The 14,814-nt window shown below is 38.4% G+C and overlaps 1 protein-coding gene and 1 pseudogene across 3 annotated transcripts in view; one reads left to right on the top strand and one right to left on the bottom strand.

Moving 5' to 3' along the window:
* IL1RAPL2 (interleukin 1 receptor accessory protein like 2) overlaps positions 1–14,814 on the bottom strand; it is a 1,320,043-nt gene that overhangs the window by 1,106,535 nt on the left and 198,694 nt on the right. The window lies entirely within an intron of this gene.
* On the top strand, positions 11,805–11,881 carry LOC127485084 (U2 spliceosomal RNA; annotated as a pseudogene).

Consider the following 14,814-nt stretch of genomic DNA (forward strand, 5'->3'; position numbering starts at 1 on the left):
GGACTTTTCTTTTGAAATCCAGACCAATTCAGAAAATTCACCAAACAATTGGATTTTCTCCCCCTCTCTGTACTCAAAGACCTTATCTATTCTTTTTCTTATATTACCAATGAAACCAGGAGAGGGAAGCCAATTTCACACATACATACATAAACTGCAAATCATCAAATGTATGAGCTCCTTGAAATCTGGTAATTAACTGTAACAGGGAGACTTTTGCTAAACTAATGGGGGATGAGAGAGAATGAAGAATGAAATCTTATATCCTTTGACATCAGGTGGTATCTACAAACCAAATCTTTCCAACATATCCTTCACTATTCAAAAATGTATTAACATGTAATAGTGGTACTTTGTTATGGGATACAGTACAATATTCTAACGCTTATACAGCATAAACTGATCAAATCAGGCAATAAGCATTTAAATATCTTCTACTTTTTTATTTTTATAAATGTTGACATAGGGAATACTGTATTATATGCTATTCAAAGCACTTTGCAAAAGTTAATTCAATCACTGAAATTCTATGTGGTAGACAGTATTCTTATTCTTATTTCACAAATCAAGAAGAAAGGTTAAATGTCTTTTCTAAGGTCATGCAGATAGTAAGCAACATAAACCATCTTTGAATCTAGCTCATTTGTTTGCCAAGTCCAGACTCTTAACCACTATGATGCCCTTCCTCATCATAGTAACTAAAATGAAGACAAAATTAGAAAATGAGTATGGGATGTTTAAGTTCCTTGTAGAAATAGAACCAAGTTATTCTTATTTTGGTGACATGCAGCAGTGTCTTATGTCTCACCTAAAGAATTTTTTTGCTGTGCTTCCCTCCCATATCCTCAGTGACATAGTATGAAGTTACTTTAAAAGGTTTGTGGAAAAATTGAATTAAATGTAAGTTCATTTTGTTGCAACAATATTTGAAATCTATGAATAGTTTTTCAATATATACATTTTCCATAAGATTTTTGAAGACCCTTGCATAATCCGTTATGCCTCATATGAGCTTCCAAAGACTTTTTAATTGCTCAAGAAATGACACAGATTCTTCTGGCTACCTCTCAAACTCTTCCTCTGGTTTACTTATTTAAGTAATTACTGTTATTCAACTGATAGCTTAACTCAGGAATTCTACCTTTTATCTCCTACTGCAGAGTTGGCTTGACTTATTGAAAGCCTACAGTTGTCACAGATTAAAAAGTATTTGTACGGACACTTGAGAAAATGCTCAGGATCACGAGCCACCAGGGAAATGCAAATCAAAACCACAATGAAGTTTCACCTCACCCCCGTAAGAATGGCTATCATACAGAAATCAACAAATGACAAATGCTGGCTAGGATGTGGGAAAAAGGCACCCTGGTCCACTGTTGGTGGGAATGTAAACTGGTGCAGTCACTATGGAAGACAGTATGAAGATACCTCAGAAAAATGAATATAGACCTACCAAATGACCCAGCCATCCCACTCCTGGGAATTTACCCAAACCAAAAGAAATTGGTATATAAAAGCATTAACTATACCCCCATGTTCATTGCAGTACAATTCACAATAGCTAAGATATGGAATCAACCCAGATGTCTATCAACTATTGAATGGATATACATTATGGAGTACTACTCAGCTGCTAAAAATATGAAATGCCTTTTGCAACAAGATGAACACAACTGGAAACCACTATACTTAGTGAAATAAGCCAATTTCAAAAAGATATCATATGATTTCCCTGATCCAAAGTAATTAATAGAGTACCCAAAATGTAATGTATTGGAATGAAATAGACACTCTGAGAATCGATAATTGTTTATAGCTCTTGTCTCTTCCATTGAGAAAGTGTTCTGTTTAGTTTTTTTTACTTAGAGTTGTGTCAACTATACGAACATTAAGTATACTGAAATTAAATCATTGTAAAAATTGAGAGTGGGAATCCAAGAGGGAGGGGCAGGAAGGGTTGAAGCAGGGGTGGGAGGGAGGGTGGGGGTGAAGAGCAATTAAGTTCCTAATCTGTATTATATGAATTATATAAAACTTGTATAACTTAAATATTGTTAATACAAAGAATATTTGTCCTATATAGAATCAAGGTAAGAGAAACAATAAGAGATTAAAGATTTTAACATGATAATCTGCAAAGTATGTAGAAAACAGAATTAAGTATAGATTTGTTTTGCTGCAGAAAGCTTGAAATCCATGCAGTTATTTCATATATATGAAATATTCAGACATTTCATTAACTTTTTGAAATCTCTTTATACATGGTTTCAACTTTTTTTGCATAAAAATAAGCTTATTTTTAAATTCCACTTTCTAGAAACTTTTTAGAGTATCCTCGAAAACCATTTGTCTCAAATATTGGTCCTAGATACATTGTATTCATTTTCTTATTTAACCCTTTTAAAAGCTCCCCAAATCATGTATTATGCTAATTACTTAGGCAGGAAACACAGTCTAAACAATAAACAACCAAACTCAGTCAATATCCATCATGCTGGTTAGGATTAGAACAAGTATGTAAGGCTTAACAAGTATGTAAGAGTTAAAAAGCTGCTTATGTGGGTTCCCAACGGGTGCTCTTCTAGCAAGTGGAAGATTCAAGATTTACACTCAGATCTTTTTTTTCCTTTTCCATAAAGATTTCTTTATTTACTTTTGAAAATTACACAGAGAGGAGAGGGGGAGGGAGGGAGGAGAGAGAGAGGGAGAGAGAGGGAGAGAGAGAGGGAGAGAGAGAGGGAGGAAGAGAGGAGAGGGAGGGAGGGAAGAAAGGGAGAAAGAGAGAGAGGGAGGGAGAGAGGAGAGGGAGGGAGGGAGAGGGAGAGAGAAAGGGAGAGAGGGAGGACAAAGAGGGAGAGGGAGGACAGAGAGAGAGAGGGGAGAGAGAGAGAAGAGAGAGGGGAGACATGTAGGGGAGGGAGGGAGGGAGGAAGGAAGGAGAGGGTGAGAGGGGAAGAGGGTGAGAGGGGAAGAGGGTGAGAGGGTGAGAGGGGAAGAGGGGGAGAGGGGGAAAGGGGGAAAGGGAGGGAGGGAGAGGGAGGGAGAGAGAGAGGGAGAGAGAGAGGGAGGGAGGGAGGTCTCATCCATCTGTTGATTCACTCCCTAAGTGGCAGCAGCTGCCAGGGCAGGGCCAGCCTGTAGCCAGAAACCAGGAACTCCATCAGTCTCGCTCATAGGTGCTGGGGCCCAAGTACTTGAGCCATCTTCACTGCTTTCCCAGGCACATTAGTAGGGAGCTGGACCAGAAATGGAGCAGCAGGGACTCAAATCAGCACTCATATGGGATGTCAATGTCAGAGAAGGCAGCTTAACTTTCTGTGTCACAACGCCAGCCCAATAAACTTATTTTTCAATTCTATTTTTTTCTACAAACTTTCTGAAGTAACCTGGCATGTAGATCGTATAGAGGACTGCCTGCAAGTTGCTGGCTTCTTTTTAGAAAACTTTTCTTCCCTTTTATTTAGTAAATATAAATTTCCAAAGTACAGTTTATGGATTACATTGGCTTTCCCCCCCCCATAATTTCCCTCCCACTTGCACCCCTCCCATCTCCCGCTCCCTCTCCCATTCCATTCACATCAAGATTCATTTTCAATTATCTTTATATACAGAAGATCAATTCAGTATATATTAAGTAAAGATTTCAACAGTTTGCACCCACACAGAAACACAAAGGTAAAATACTCTTTCAGTACTAGTTCTAGCATTACTTCACATTGGACAACAAATTAAGGACAGATCCCACATGAGAAGTAAGTACACAGTGACTCCTGTTGTTGACTTAACAATTTGACACTCTTGTTTATGGCATCAGTAATCTCCCTAGGCTCTAGTCATGAGTTGCCAAGGCTATGGAAGCCTTTTGAGTTCGCCGACTTCGATCTTATTCCGACAGGGTCATAGAACATATGATATTTGTCCCTTTGGGACTGGCTTAGTTCACTCAGCATGTTTTCCAGATTCCTCCATCTTGTTGCAAATGACCGGATTTTGTTGTTTTTGACTGCTGTATAGTATTCTATAAAGTACATGTCCCATAATTTCTTTATCCAGTCTACTCTTGATGGGCATTTGGGTTGGTTCCAGGTCTTAGCTATTGTGAATTGAGCTGCAATAAACATTAATGTGAAGACAGCTTGTTTGTTTGCCAATTTCATTTCCTTTGGGTAAATTCCAAGGAGTGGGATGGCTGGATTGTATGGTAGGGTTATATTCAGGTTTCTGAGGAATCTCCAGACTGACTTCCATAGTGGCTTAACCAGTTTGCATTCCCACCAACAGTGGGTTAGTGTCCCTTTTTCCCCACATCCTCGCCAGCATCTATTGTTGGTAGATTTCTGTATGTGAGCCATTCTAACCAGGGTGAGGTGAAACCTCATTGTGGTTTGATTTGCATTTCCCTGATTGCTAGTGATCTTGAACATTTTTTCATGTGTCTGTTGGCCCTTTGGATTTCCTCTTTTGCAAAATGTCTATTGAGGTCCTTGGCCCATCTCTTAAGTGGGGTTTTTTTTTTTTTTGATGTTGTGGAGTGTCTTGATTTCTTTGTAGATTCTGGTTATCAACCCTTTATCTGTTGCATAGTTTGCAAATATTTTTTCCCATTCTATCGGTTGCCTCTTCACTTTCCTGCTTCTTTTGAAGTACAGAAACTTCTCAATGTGATGCAATCCCAAATGTTAATTTTGGCTTTGACTGCCTGTGCTTCTGTGGTATTTTCCAAGAAGTCTTTGCCAGTACCTATATCTTGCAGGGTTTCTCCAATGCTCTCTAATAATTTGATGTTGTCGGGTCATAGATTTAAATCTTTAATCCATATTGAGTGAATTTTTGTGTAAAGTGAAAGGTAGGGGTCTTGCTTCATGATTCCGCACGTGGAAATCCAAGTTTCCCAGCACCATTTATTGAATAGACTGTCCTTATTCCAGGGATTGGTTTCAGATCCTTGATCAAATATAAGTTGGCAGTAGATGTTTCGATTGACTTCTGGTGTTTCTATTCTGTTCCATTGGTCTATCCATCTCTTTCTGTACCAATACCATGCTGTTTTTTTTTGTTTGTTTGTTTTTTGACAGGCAGAGTGGACAGTGAGAGAGAGAGACAGAGAGAAAGGTCTTCCTTTTTGCCGTTGGTTCACCCTCTAATGGCCGCCGCAGCCGGCGCACCGCGCTGATCTGATGGCAGGAGCCAGGTGCTTCTCCTGGTCTCCCATGGGGTGCAGGGCCCAAGGACTTGGGCCATCCTCCACTGCACTCCCTGGCCACAGCAGAGAGCTGGCCTGGAAGAGGGGCAACCGGGATAGAATCCGGCACCCCGACCGGGACTAGCACCTGGTGTGCCAGCGCCGCAAGACGGAGGATTAGCCTAGTGAGCCGCGGTGCTGGCACCATGCTGTTTTGATAACAACTAGGCTGTATTATGTCCTGAAATCTGGTATTGTGATGCCTCCAGCTTTGTTTTTGTTGTACAATATTGCTTTAGCTATTCGAGGTCTCCTGTGTTTCCCTATGAATTTCACCATCATTTTTTCAAGATCTGAGAAGGTCTTCGGTATCTTGATTGGTATTGCATTGAATGTATAACTTTTAATAAATATAAATTTCAAAAGTACAACTTTTGGATTACATTGGCTTTCTCCCCCATAACCTCCCCCCCCACCTGTAACCATCCCATCTCCCACTCCCTCTTCCATCCCATTCTTCATCAAGATTCATCTTCAATTATCTTTATATACAGAAGATCAACTTAGTATATACTAAGTAAAGATTTCAACAGACTGCACCCACACAGACACAGAAAGTATAAATTACTGTTTGAAGACTATTTTTACCATTAATTCTCATAGTAAAACACATTAAGGACAGAGATCCTACATGGGGAGTAAGTGCACAGTGACTCTTGTTGTTGATTTAAAATTGACACTCTTATTTATGATGTCAGTAATCACCCAAGGCTCTAGTCATGAGCTGCCAAGGTTATGGAAGCCTCTTGAGTTCACAAACTCTGACCTTATTTAGACAAGGCCATAACCAAAGTGGAAGTTATCTCCTCCCTTCAAAGAAAGGTACCTCCTTCTTTGATGGCCCATTCTTTCTGCTGGGATCTCACAGAGATCTTTCATTTAGGTCATTTTTTTGCTACAGTGTCTTGGCTTTCTATGCCTGAAATGATCTCATAGGCTTTTTAGTCAGATCTGAATGCCTTAAGGGCTGATTCTGAGGCCAGAGTGCTATTTAGGACATCTGCCATTCTATGAGTCTGCTGTGTATCCCGCTTCCAAAGTTGTATCATTCTCTCCTTTTTACTTCTATCAATTATTATTAGTGGCCGGCGCCACGGCTCACTAGGCTAATCCTCCGCCTAGCGGCACCGGCACACCGGGTTCTAGTCCCAGTTGGGGCACCGGATTCTGTCCCGGTTGCCCCTCTTCCAGGCCAGCTCTCTGCTGTGGCCAGGGAGTGCAGTGGAGGATGGCCCAGGTGCTTGGGCCCTGCACCCCATGGGAGACCAGGAAAAGCACCTGGCTCCTGGCTCCTGGCTCCTGCCATCGGATCAGCGTGGTGCGCCGGCCGCAGCGCGCTGGCCGCGGCGGCCATTGGAGGGTGAACCAACGGCAAAAGGAAGACCTTTCTCTCTGTCTCTCTCTCACTGTCCACTCTGCCTGTCAAAAAAAAAATTATTATTAGCAAACACTGGTCTTATTTATGTAATCCCTTTGACACTTAATCCTATTGTTATGATCAATTACAAACTTACACTGAACTCTTTAACTAGCAAGATTGCATTGGTACCTGCCAACGTACAAGGATTTGGAGTCCATGGCACATTTCTAGCTTTACCATTGGGGGTAAGTACAAGTGAGCAGGTGCCGAACTGTACATCTCCTCCCTCTCTTATTCCCACTTTTATTTTTAACAGGGATAAACTTTCAGTTGGATTTAACGCCTAAGAACAATTGTGTGTTAATTAAGGAGTTCAACAAATGGTATTAAGAACAACAACAAAAAAACAGTATAAGGAATAAAGTATTAAGTTGTTCCTCGACAGTCAGGACAAGGGCTGATCAAGTCATTTTTTCTCATAGTGTCCGTTTCACTTTAACAGGTTTCCTTTTAGGTCACAGATCAGGGAGAACATATGATATTTGTCCCTTTGGGACTGGCTTATTTCACTCAGCATGATGTTTTCCAGATTCCTTCAATTTTGCTGCAAATGATGGATATTTTTTTTACCACTGTGTAGTATTCTATAGAGTACATATCCCATAATTTCTTTATCAAGTCTTCTATTGATGTGCATTTAGGTTGATTCCATGTCTTAGCTATTGTGAACTGAGCTGCAATAAACATTGTACACTCAGATCTTAACACTTCAGCACCTATGCTCATTCTGTAAGATCCAAAGTCTAGTTCCAGGTACAATTTTTATAAATTAATGCCTTTGATTACACTGTTGATTTAAATTCATATATATGAGAGGTCTTCAAAAGGTCACAGAAAATGCATATTATGAAAAGTTGTAACTTGATTTTCAATGTTGTGCAACAAAGTAAACATTTTAATTGCATTTGTCATGAACTTTTTGAAGATCCTCATTTGTGTGGGTCTCCTTGGGACTCAGTCTCTATAATAGTACAAGGCAAAAGTTTCTCTTAACATACTTGCGTGTGTGTGTGTGTGTGTGTGTGTTTGCAAGTGTGTATGGAGTGGGCAGTGGTTGAGGAGGCTTGGAGTAAATGTAAATCTCTTATGCTGACTGATGAAAATCGCCAAAATTAACAGAATACTGCAGGAAGTCTTGTCTGACCTCTGGAATCCAGAAGAAGGAATAACATTTCTCAATTATGCAACAAAACTTTTGGGGTTGAATGAGGCACTCTTAGGAAGAAAAGAAAGAAGTAGATCATCAGATCACCAGGGAGAGGATTATACTTACTATTTAGTGGAAAAGCAAGCATATGTAAAAATAAATTTCTGTACCAATTTCCAACTTTCTCCTTAAAAAATCTTACCATGCATGTACATACTTTTAACAAAGTGCTAACACTCACAGTAGTAAATGCTACAGCTTAAAATGCAAATGTCTTTTCCATTTCAATTCCATTTTCAGTCACTCATAGCTGCATCTACCATCCTGCATCTTAGCTAAAATACTCTGTTTGACCTCAGGCCAAACACTGACTTTTCTCTCTTTTCCAAAAGAAGTTTGAAAAAAGCCCCCTTTCAGCTATGTTTCAGTCACCCCCAGAGAAGTGGGGGCAGGGAAATCATAGTCAAATGGGATAGAGGGAGAGAATGCAAAAGAAAAGTTTTTGTGTCCAAAAGAAAATAAAAATGATCTGAACTTTAAAATGCAACATGATCAGATGCTATATTTTCCTATGTGTAAAAAATTAGCCAAGAATACAGTTATTAACATTTAAGAGTAGTTTGCTGAACTAGCAGATACCCTGTTCCCTGAATTGGAGCTGCTAGAGGAAGAAGGCAAAAGGCCTTCAGGGAAAAGAATGTCACAAGTGGGTGGAACAAGAGTTCAATTAATTCTCTTTTCCCAAAGGATGTGATTTTGACTCAGCCTCAAGGGTCCCAATCTAGTCCTGTTGGATGTAGTGCTGTTAGATTTAACTGTCCCCAGGTCTTCATATTCTTTACCATCAGGAGCATTTTATCCAGTTATATTCGACCCTATTTAAAGGCAGAAACATCTGTATTATGAATCTTTGATGGTAAGGTCCAATCATGTCATATGTAGTTTGATCCAAACAACCTTTCTGTCATCATGTTTCACTCTGAGTATATCTGTGAGTATGAGGGGTGGGTGGTATATACATAAAATAAATGTCTTTAGACATTGGAGAAGAAATAGACAAAAATTTTCTTAATAGGATTCATAGTTTTATTCCGTTTTCTGTTATAAAAGTGACCCATTTTCATTTAAAAAAGTGTGTGAAATATTGAAAAACACAGAACATAAAAATTATCAACATTCCCTAGTACTCAGAGATGAACTTGGTATATATATATATATATATATATTCTCATTTATATATATATATATATATATATATATATATATATATATTCTCATTCTTCTTTTTATAAACAATTTATTCCCAAGGAAAAAATTACAGGCATACTATTTTGCAACCTGTTTTCTTCTCAACAGACCGCTTCCTTTATTTTATGTATAGTAATTCCTCATGGCTTTCAAACATATTCCTCAGATCCAGACTCCTACATTCAAAGCCCATAAAATATTTTTGATATTTAATAGATGTCTCTAACCAAATGTGTTCAAAACAGATGTTTTTTAGCTCCTTAAAACTCTTCCCACAGTGTTCCCCATCTCACTAACACATCAAAGCCATCCTTTCAGTCAATCAGCCCAAAAACCTTTGTTTCATTTCTTCCTCCCGTATCCTACATTCAATCTGTCAGAAAATCTTGAGAATTCTACTGTGACCATCACCACCACTGTCTTTCACTGGGGTGATTACAACAGCCTTCTAAATGGTCTGTTTCTTCCTTTGCCATCTTGAGTCTGTTGGAAACACTACAATCTGAGTGTTCTCCTCATTAAAATATAAGGTACACCCTCACTCTCCTGTTTTTTTCTCTTGGATATAAGGCCACAGTTTATATCAGTACCTACTTGGTTACCTCTCTGACCTCATACTTTGATCTAAATTTATTTCCCTCTGAACACACTGGCTTCATTGCTGTTCCTCAAATATCCAAGCCATACTTTCATCTCAGGGCTTTTGCAACTAGTGGTCCCTCCACTTGAAATATGCCTCCCCCAGGTATTTTCATGGTTTGTTCCCTCGTTTGCTTCATGTTAGGCATTCTCGTGAGGTCCTTTATCTGAAAGTTAACCCATACAGTTCATAGATCCTCACAAGTCCTACTTTTTAGCATCCCCACTCTATACTTACAAATTTTATTTACCTTGGTAATGACATATCTTCCCCCACTGAAATGCAAGACCCATCCTATTATGTCCATTAGAAGATACCACAAGTATGGTTCCCTTCGTCATTTCATAGATTTGGTAAGGCATGACATAAAAACATAACATGTATGAAGGAAAAATCAATTATTAGATAAGTTTTTCGCAATGGTACTTTAAATAATTTATTTCAAGCTGTAGATCATGTCCTGGTTTCCTATCCATTTTGATCACTCAGGTTGTGTAATATAGAATGCTCACTGCTGGCTTAACCCTACACATTTCTGCATCTCAGTTTTGCTCTCTGGTGCTCAAGAAAAACAAGCATATTATACTACCAATTAGCTAATGGAGCTCATGTTTGACACTACACAACTTTTTATTTGTAAGTAAGCATAATCCTCCTTTGCATTTCTTATCCAATTTAATCTACTAACATTTGCAACTTCTATAACATGTCATTGCACATAGGTCTCTTATTAAAATAATACATTTAAGTGCTAAACTATTTCCATATCCAAAGGATTGAACTAGCACAATATAACCAGATACAATCCTAAACAACATATTATAATATCCATTGACCTACCAATTTCATTGTAACAGAGGCAATCATCTGTGATACTGTCCTTCATGAATTCTCCACCCCTCTTAACCCATTAATGAGACTTTTTAGTCTGGCAGAGAAATTACCACAACCGCCCCTACTCTCTATCCCCAATTTTATAAGTGGCCTCTTTCTAGCCAGTTCATCATTTAATCAATGTTAATTTTAAAGTACTATGAACTCTCATGGAATGGGCACAAATGCTAATAAGATTTTTGATTACCAATTTCAAAAAATTATATTTCAATACCCAGTGGTCACATTTTCATTCAAAAGCAGTGGAGCCAATCAGAATAAAATTGTGAAATCCATCTCCTTAATCCACACAAAGTTTTCTTTGTAGAAAAATGTGAAAGAGATGGACATTTTTGAAATCACCATAATTTTGTTTGATTTTTTTTAATATTTATTTCATTTATTTGAAAGACAGAGTTACAGAGAGAAGTAAAGGCAGAGAAAGAGGTCTTCCATTCACTGGTTCTCTCCCCAGGTGGCTGCAATGGCTGGAGCTGTGCAGATCCAAAGCCAGGAGCAGGGACCCAAGGCCTGCTTTTCCAGGCCATAGCAGAGAACTGGATCAGAAGAGGAGCAGCCAGGACTAGAACTGGCGCCCATATGCAATGCTGGTACCTCAGTCCAGGGCGTTAACCCGCTGCCCCACAGTACCAGTCCCTTGTTTGATTAGTTAACTGTCTCCTTACAAATACTGGGGACAAGTCTGTTGCAAGAGGGTTCATTAGTGCAGTGAATCTGAGTGGTGATTGGTGAGAAGTGCAGAAGTCTTGCCTCAGTCTCAATGCTGATTTTATTTAGGACCATGGGCCAGTAATTTAATTTTCTTTTTTTTTTTTTTTTTTTTAAACATTATTTAAAAGTTTGCTTTTAATAAATACAGGAAAGTAAGACGTTAAAACATTAAGGTTTGTGTACAAATAACATATATAACTTGACATAAATTTTGTTATTTTTTTTTTTAACTTTTATTTAATGAATATACGTTTCCAAAGTACGAATAATGGATTACTATGGCTTCCCCCCCATACCGTCCCACCCACAACCCTCCCCTTTCCCACTCCCTCTCCCCTTCCATTCACATCAAGATTCATTTTCGATTATCTTAATATACAGAAGATCAGCTTAGTATACATTAAGTAAGGATTTCAACAGTTTGCTCCCACACAGAAACATAAAGTGAAAAATAATAGATGATTTTTTTTAATGATGATGAAATCAGATCAGACCTATTGTCATCGCTTCTCGGCCTTTTGGCTAAGATCAAGTGTAGTATCAGTAATTTAATTTTCTATTTATCCACTGCTACCAAACGATATCCGCAGAATGCTTTCAAGTAACTCAATTTCTTTATTCCTTAAGCTAAAGCAAAAACACAATTTGAGGAAATAAGCAGTTGTAAAAATCTAAACAGCAAAAAAAGGTAAAGTTAAGTCATAGTGGTGTCTATAGGCTACATAAGCAAAGCTATGGATGGCAGTGAAAATAACTATAATCCATGTGAAAATGATGACCTGAGCAAAGGGTCTGTCTTCGCATAGGACATGGATCAATCGTAAGGGCTTGGAAACTAGTACCGAAAGAGCGATTTGTGGGTTTCACACTCCAACACAGAACCATGTTCAACCATGCACTTATAATATAGAATATTGTTCAGTCATAAGAAATGAATCCTGTCATTTGCAGAAACATGGATGAAACTGGAGGACATCCTATTAAATGAAACAAGGCAAGCACAAATTGGTAAATACCACTCATTTGTGAAAGCTAAAATAGTTGCTACCATGGCATTTAAGAGTAAAGTGGTGGTCACTAGAGGCTTGGAAGAAGAGCAACAAGGAGAGCTAGAAAGAGCTTAGATAACAGGTAGTAAACACAGATAGGAACAATTAGTTCCAGAATTCAATAGCAGAGTAGGGTATCTATAATCTACAACAATTTATTATATATTTCAAAATAACTAAAAAAAAAAGCTCAAAGCTTCCAAAAACAGAAATGATAAATGTTTGTGACAGAAATGCTAATAACATTATTTGATCATTACACCTTGTTTACATGTATTGAATTTTCATGCTATACCCTGTAAATGTGTGCAAATACTATGTTCCAACTAAATGCAAAAAGGAAAAAGAAAAAAAAACAAAAGAATTTTAGTTACTAGTAAAAGTTCAATTGTGAAGGTGATGCTGAACCTACTAATTCCAAGAAAATGCACCCACACCTGCTTTGAGGGAGAAAACGCAAGTTGTACCTTTTTACTTCATCACATAAGTAACAGAAACTCACAGCATATGTAGCAAGAACCATACCAAGTTAAATGTTAAATATTTTCTTGGATGGTGACAATCACCATTAAACCATGACTCAAATAGATCATTATTCCCATCATAAGTAATTACATACTGAAAACATGGTAAGTATAAAGCTTGTACTAGGAAGGTAAATTATAGCCATGATTTCAAGGAAGGTTGTCAGGTCCCCTGTCACAAAAAGGGAACTCCAAGCAATTTGAATAAATATATACATACATACACACACACACACACACCTTTTGGAAATTTAAAACTCAATTAGAGCCCTCCACATGTACACACACACACCCCACTATGTTGCCTCTACCACCAAAACAATATTAAATAGCAAGTGAGCCCATACTGTTTGCAGTAATAGATACATTTATGTGATCACTCTACATTATATTCAGCCTCTTTTCACACATGGGAATTGCCCCTTTCCCACTGCCATTTTCCTGGAAGGCTTGGCAGATTCCACTCCTCATTTATGCTCAAGCTGAGGTCTGTTACTTAGGGTAGGAAGTATAAGGAGGAACAGTTACTGAATATATTCCTCATATATTATGTCCAGAAAGAGAAGAAAATGTTTACTATTGATTTTGTTAAAAAGTAACAAACAGCAGCAATAGCTAACGTTTATTGACTCTTACTTGGTGCCTGGCACTGTATTAAACCCTACACATGCACCACCTTGCCTAATTATCACATTTTCTAGAAGGATTAAATAACATATTTGAATATAAGCAGTCTCATTCAAGAATCCACTCTGGGAGGGCTGGCATTATGGCACAGCAAGTTAAGCCATTGCCTGTGACACTGGCATTCCATATGAGCACTGGTTCAAGTCCTGGCTGCTCCATTTCTGATCTGGTTCCCTCCTAACATGCCTGAGAAAGCAACAGAAGGTGGTTCAAGTGCTTCAGCCCCTGCTATCCACATGAGAGACCTAAATGGGGTTCCAGCTCCCGTCACTAAGGCCATTTGTGGAATGATACAGAAGATGGTAGATCTCTGTTTATTTCTGTAACTCTGCCTTTCAAATAAATATTTAAAAAATTATTTTGGGGACCAGAATTATGGTGCAGGTTAATCCTCCAGCTGCGGCATCCAAAAGGGTGCCAGTTCGAGTCCCAGCTGCTCCACTTCCAATCCAGCTCCTTGCTAATGGCCTGGGAAAGTAGTGCGAGATGGCCCAAATACTTGGCCCCTGCACCCACATTGGAGACTTGGAAGAAGCTCATGGCTTCAGCCTGACACAGCCCTGGCCATTGCAACCATTTGGGGAGCAAACCAGAGAAATGAATTCCTCACTTTCTATCCCTCTCCCTGTAACTCTGCCTCTCAAATAAATATTTATAATAAAAGATTTTTGAATCATTATATTATATAAACTCATGATCTCAGTCCAAAAATATAAAATGTTAACAAATCTTACAAATGCTCCTTGTGTAAAAGGAAAAATAGGCATGCATTCCCAATTAACCGTTGTATGGAAATGTTCCTCAAATGTTATTACACGTGATCTCTATGAGTTTTGTTTCTATGCAAAAATACGATTGCCACTGATTCATCCATTTGTTCCAGCCCAAATCCATTTGGACTAAAAGGAACGTGTTGCCAGGAGCTAAGTTCATGGAATAGATCAAAAACAATCAATTCAGTACTCAAGTCTTAAGTGTGGACTTCTTCAGTATGGAACACTAAAATGCTTGGGAAGATAGGTTCTTCATGGAAGCTTTCCATGATCCCATTCTAACCCTATCTGCTACTAGGCCAGGCTTACCCATATTCTCCTTCCCAGTAATTAATCTTAGCTATAATTATGTAACTACAGATTTTAACGTTTGTGGTTTTCAACCAGATGTCAAACTCTGAGACCAAGATACATATGTTTGACTGTGTTATTTACAGCACCTAGCATAGTGCCTAACATATAGTTTATGTTCAGTGAAT

This window comes from Oryctolagus cuniculus, chromosome X, assembly GCF_051225735.1.
Source record: "Oryctolagus cuniculus isolate XC-2025 breed Fujian yellow rabbit chromosome X, ASM5122573v1, whole genome shotgun sequence".
Classification (NCBI taxonomy): domain Eukaryota; kingdom Metazoa; phylum Chordata; class Mammalia; order Lagomorpha; family Leporidae; genus Oryctolagus; species Oryctolagus cuniculus.